Source organism: Cryptomeria japonica, chromosome 3 (genome assembly GCF_030272615.1).
Source record: "Cryptomeria japonica chromosome 3, Sugi_1.0, whole genome shotgun sequence".
Classification (NCBI taxonomy): Eukaryota; Viridiplantae; Streptophyta; class Pinopsida; order Cupressales; family Cupressaceae; genus Cryptomeria; species Cryptomeria japonica.
This window is the reverse complement of record NC_081407.1, coordinates 595,727,046-595,733,045: the sequence shown is the minus strand read 5'-3', so window position 1 is coordinate 595,733,045 and position 6,000 is coordinate 595,727,046. Positions and strand designations below refer to the sequence as shown.

The 6,000-nt window shown below is 32.2% G+C and overlaps 1 non-coding gene across 1 annotated transcript; it reads right to left on the bottom strand.

Moving 5' to 3' along the window:
• Positions 1–4,824: 4,824 nt before the first annotated feature.
• LOC131078650 (U5 spliceosomal RNA) lies at positions 4,825–4,943 on the bottom strand. Its single transcript, XR_009113821.2, has one exon. It is a non-coding gene; the product is annotated as a U5 spliceosomal RNA (small nuclear RNA).
• Positions 4,944–6,000: the final 1,057 nt, after the last annotated feature.

Sequence of the window (6,000 nt, the reverse complement as noted above, 5' to 3'; positions counted from 1 at the left end):
GATGAGGACTCAATGTTTGCAAGTGTTTAGACTCAAAATGACTCCAAGAAAAGTGTGTTGTTTGATGTAAAAATGTTTTGCATACACTTGAAGACACAAAAGACACAATGTTTTGCTGTTTGGTCTTGAATGTTTTGAATGTTTAAAATAAGTCAAGCACAATTCTTATGGCTGGCCAAGACAATAGTTGTTGATCCCACATGGGGTTTTACCCCCGAGGCTACGCTATTCAGAGCGGATACTTAGATGCTTGACCTCACTGGCTCCACCCTCGGCACTCACTTCTCGGGTCAGCCAAGCATCAGTCCCCATGAAAACTCCCCATGGCGAACTTTGTATCTCTACTAAGAACCGTATGTGTGTGGGCAGCTACCAGAGGTCCGACCTCCTGCCCCAACAACTAGAAGGATTTGGGCTTCTAAAACAAAAAGGTGCTAGTAAGGGCATCCGCTCGTGTGGCCATACATGCGGCACTTTTAGCTTTGTAAATACAGAAGGCTCCCAGCCGGTAGGGGTTACGCCCTACAACTGATCAAATAAATTTGATCAAACGGGTTTATGGGGAGACATAGTGTCGGTATGAACTAATCAGCACACGTTATTCATAGTTTTCACCATGAATACAGTTATTTATAGTGGTTTGAAAGAAGATGGCTTTTCTTTTGCTACCACTTAGGTCATTCTCTTCTCACTAGTAGTCCTAATGACCACACGGGAAGACAGGCCCTCTAAAGATTAAACAAAAAGAGCCTATTGTTCAAGACACAAAAGACAATGATTCAATTTTAGTGCACCAATTGAAGTGTTTGCTAGTCTATGAAAATAAGGCACACAATAAAAATCCAAAAACCCTTGCCAAGGACCTGCAACAAAGATTTATTAGTAGTTTGGATTGTTTCAAATGATCACCCCTTCCTGCAAGCACACAAGTTAGGTAAATTTTAGATCCAAAAAACTTTGTGAAATAGGGGCCTTCAACAATGCGTTTTGTTGACCAATTCAAATATCTGATTCATCATTAAAAAAAAGATCTGTAAAATTTCAAGAGATTTCTAGAAATGTAAGAAAATCCAAAAAAATTGCTAATTTGCTCCAAAAATTATTTTTTTATGAAAAATCATAAAAAATTCATATAAAATGCAAAATCGATCCAAAAAATCTGAAATTTTACTGGAGAGTCCTGATGGTCTTCCAAACCTGCATAAAAAAAATTTTGCAACAAATCCAAGCAATTTGTAAGATATGAGTAAACTAATGCAAAACCCTAATTTTCAAAGATCTAATTTTTGAGGAATGATTTTGCATCAAATTTAAAATCACAAAGAACAAATCCTGTGTATAATTTTGAGATATTTCCAAAAAAGTAAGAAAATTCAAAAAATTCTCTAATTTGCTCTCAAAATTAATTTTTTATGAAAAATAATAAAAAATTCATATAAATTGACAAAATGATCCAAAAAATCTAAAATTTTTACTGAATCCTTCTAATACTTTTCCTGACCTGCAAAAAAAATTCGATGTTAAAATTCGAAGCCGTTTGTGAGATCTGATCAAAATAAGGAAAAACCCTAATTTTTAAAGATCCAATTTTTAGGAAAATATTTTGCATCAAAATTAAAATCACAAAGAATAGATTCTATGTATAATTATGAGAGATTTCCAAAAATGTAAGAAAATCCTAAAAATTCTCTCATTTGCTCTCAAAATTAATTTTTTATGAAAAATCATAAAAAATTTATAGAAAATGAAAATGTGCTCCAAAAATTCTGAATTTTGAATTGAGATCTCTTGATACTTTCTTCAACTTGCAAAACAAATTTGGTGCAAAATTTTCTAGCCGTTTGTGAGATATGATCGAATCTCTCCAAGATCTTGATTTTGTGTCCAAAACCCTAGCTGCACAAGATTATTCTCCAAATTGTTTTACAAAACAGCAATATAGGGTTAGAAAAATCTGCAAAAAACATAGATCTAACAAAAATCCATGTCCCACCGGGCATGCCAAAATGTTTATGGTGAAAATGGATAACAATAATAATGATATTGAAAGGCTAAATGAATTCAACCACAAAACCCTAGCCTAACAACAACAAAGATCCACCATAACATATGAAGATTACCTAAGACAATGCAAATCAAATGAAATCACAAAGATTATACCATCACATGTCCAATAGGGTTTGGATCTTCATTCTTCCTATCTCCATTGATCTTGCTTGATATATTTGCTCTCAGATTTTATGTGCACAAGAGCTCAACAAAGAACAGAATGTGGTTGCAAGTAGGATCGCATATGCCAAGTAGCCAAATTGATCAAGCAGTTGGGTAGTTAGGATGATTGATCAGGGTTTGATAATGAAGGAAGTATCTCCTTATATAGAAGACACTATATGAAATGGAGGGATAAGATTGAGAGGTGTAAAAGGAGGTCGGCTATGATTAGAGGGTAGGTAAAAGAAATAATAAAATAATGAAAGGGGTAGGTAGTGTATGAATTAAAAGATGAATGACATGTGTCATGGGTAGAAAAGGCTAATGAATTAATTAAATAAATAAAGATTTATTTATTTAATAGAAGAAGTGGGATCAAATTAAATAAATAAGATATTTATTTAATTTTAGGAAAAAGGATAATTTAAATAAATGAATGAATTTATTTAAATGAGAAATAAGGCTAGAAGAGGATAAATGAATTAATTAAATAAATAAAGATTTATTTAATTAATAGAAGAATTAGGCTAAAGTAATTAAATAAATAAAATATTTATTTAATTAGACATGACAATTTTAGGTGTCTACAGTTAGAAGCTACAAAAGGCATTTCTTAGGGACACCGATCACTACGATTGTTGATGATCATATTCTTGAATATAGCACAGTAAGTTTGCCCAATAATAGACTTATTTTCGACTACAATGATTTGGTAAAGAAAAAAAAAAGATTTTCGTGGACAAGTCAACGGATGAACAAACCTACATATTCTTGAAGTAAATAACAAAATTTTCTCTATTTCCCAATTTGTGATAGTTGTATATAAGATATCTCACCAACCAACAACAAATCTACTCAATGTAATCAATATTCTAAGTTAATCACCTTTATACATTGTACAAACATTTTGTATTACAAAAACATTTTCCATAGCTTGTTGGTTTCAAATATAAGTTTCATATGTTCATAATTAGTTTTCTTTCACATTTTGAGATCAACTCAATTGTATTCTAAGTAATTACTCCTAAGAAGGCAATGTTCGTACCCAAAGGCACGAGCCAATATATTACCCAAAGGATATCTTGCTATTGATGTAACTATTATGTAGTACACCAACCCTTTGCTCATCATCAAATACCAACAGTGATGAAACATTTTATAAAATATTTATAGTTAACCAATATTTTACAGTGATGATGGGACATGTTTATTTATACAATAAATAAGAGACTAAAAAATCTCAGATCTAACCTAAAAATTGAAGTATGGTAGAATTTAGGTAACTGTGAAATCGAACAAACTAAGATTGTTAACATATGACTCAGAATAAGGAAAACAAAGAGACTATATACATTTAATATGTATTGTTTAACCTAAGGTTGTGGACATTTAAAGTAAGGTTGTTAACCTATGATTGCTTAAATATGTCAATATATGTATACATATATACCGGGCATGATTGTAAGCCTATGGTTGTACTGAAGAACAAATTAAAGCAAATGAATGAAAAACGGTAAGAGTTTAACAAACTAAGATTGTTAACTTATGATAGAACAAACTTGGACTATCAACCTCTGACATAAAATGATAGCATGAGGAAGGTTGTAGACGTATATACAGAGTTGTCTATGTATGTATACATATAGACAAAATGAAGAATAGAATGAAGCAAAAGGATGTAAAACAATTAGTTGGGGTTTTACAAACTCTCCAGATGTTTTAACAAAATTCTGAAACCCTAGCATGCATTTTACATCAAAAAATTACAAATTTGCAATCATCTACACAGTGTACACACATACACCAATCTATGTTTGTAACAAATGAAAATCAAAGTAAAAAGATAAAATACAAAATAACAATTTACCAAATCTAAAACCCTAGCAAGCATTCAAGTAGAAAAAACAATTGCAATTTTGCAACTGCATACAAATTGTACACATATACATGTACATCATACTAAGAACAACATTTAGGTCATGCAAATAAAAAGAAGTTTGTAATTGCATACACAGTGTACACATATACATGCACAACATACCAGGAACAAAATATACATCATTCAAACAATAAAAAACAACTTTGCAAATAGCAAACTAGAACTAGAATCTGCATCATCTGCACAAAATAAGGAGAAAATGGAAAAAGAGAAACCTAAAAAAATATTCTTCCTTGTCTTTGTAAGTTGTTATATCTTCTACCTTGTCTCCTAGGTTGTTGTGTCCTCTACCTTGTCTTCTTAGGTCATTATGTCTTTTGCTTGGGTCAATGAATCCAAAACAAGTGCATAACGAAAGGATCTCATGTCTATTTAAACAAAAAAAAATGTATGATTTGTTGGGTACTTGTTTTAGGTGGCCTCATAATTGTTTTCAAATTTTCGATTTATTTTTTCATTAATTCTTAAATTTATTGATTTGGTGAGGACTTTCCTTTCCTATCAACTGATTTTAAAAGAGAAATGGAATGGTGGCATGTTAGAAATGGAATGGTGGTCTTACAACATGTTTGCAGTAGTTCAACAAGACATAAAGGGTACCATAAAATGTTAACTCAATCGTGTTTTAGTGAGCACATGTGATCTTAAATCATGTTGCATTTGGTGTTATGGGCCTCCTCTAAGTAGTAGAGAAAGCCTCTAAAAATTGGCGTATGCCGCTTTGAGTGGCCAAGACACGGTATTCTTTAGTAAAAGGCGAGAGAATAGTTCGCTCTGCCTTTACCACGCGGCTCCGTAAGATTTTCGTGCAACACGCTGGATATTATATATCATCTCCATTCATCCTTTGATACTCAAACCAACGAATGTGGGAGTAAAAGTCAGAAAGTGCAAATGGCATTTCTATCTGCTTACAGAATGCCTCCCTCCAGTTGTTGTGTGTATTGAAAAATACTTCTCTTTAATTAGCTCCTGCGGGGATAATCTGAAATCTATTCAAACACTTTTCAAGGCTTTTTCCATAAGCCCCTTTTTGGCAACCGTTTTTGTTTGTTATCAAACTGAATTACTGAAATGCTGGGAGAGAAGGAAGTTTAGTGGATGGGAACATTACTAGTAGTTAGCATCATCATCAGTTGGATTACTTTGAAGATCTGATATAAAATTAGACGCTTTCAAAAGCAGAACCTACTCCCTACTGTTCACAAGATGGGCACTCATCTTGTCAAAAACAATGAGCTATATACTTAGTAAATAATATAGAATAACCAATTTGATCCCACATCATTTGTACTTTTATACAAAGCAATAAACAATATACGGAATCGCTCACATGACTTCCAAGAGCGGGCGGTGAGGAAAGTTACGTAATAGGAGAAATTAAGTTCACTCCATCAATCAGATTCTAGGAATGCTGAAACTGTGTATCTGAGCCCTATATAACGTTTTTACAGTTTAAAAATGTGATTAAAATACATATGATCGTAAGTGATCGATTGATTTTCCCCTATGGAAAGATCCAAAGTGATCGTTGAAAAAATTGAAATAAATCATTGATGAATCACAATAATAAACAAGTATATGCTTTTTTCTTTGCATAAAATTGTTCAGATAAAATTAGATTCAAAGGAATTCAAAGGCAATTGTTATTTATAGTATCATTGCAACATCCACAATCTCAGGGTGAGAAAGGAGAAGTGATTCTAGTTCGGCAGAGTAAGTAGAAGTGCTTCTAATTGAGTAGAGTAACCTCTATCAAAAATAAAATTATAATCTTTTAGTAAAAACTAAAAAAAATTAATTGGTTGAATCCATCGAAAATTTGGAAGATAAGATGGAAGCTAAGAAGT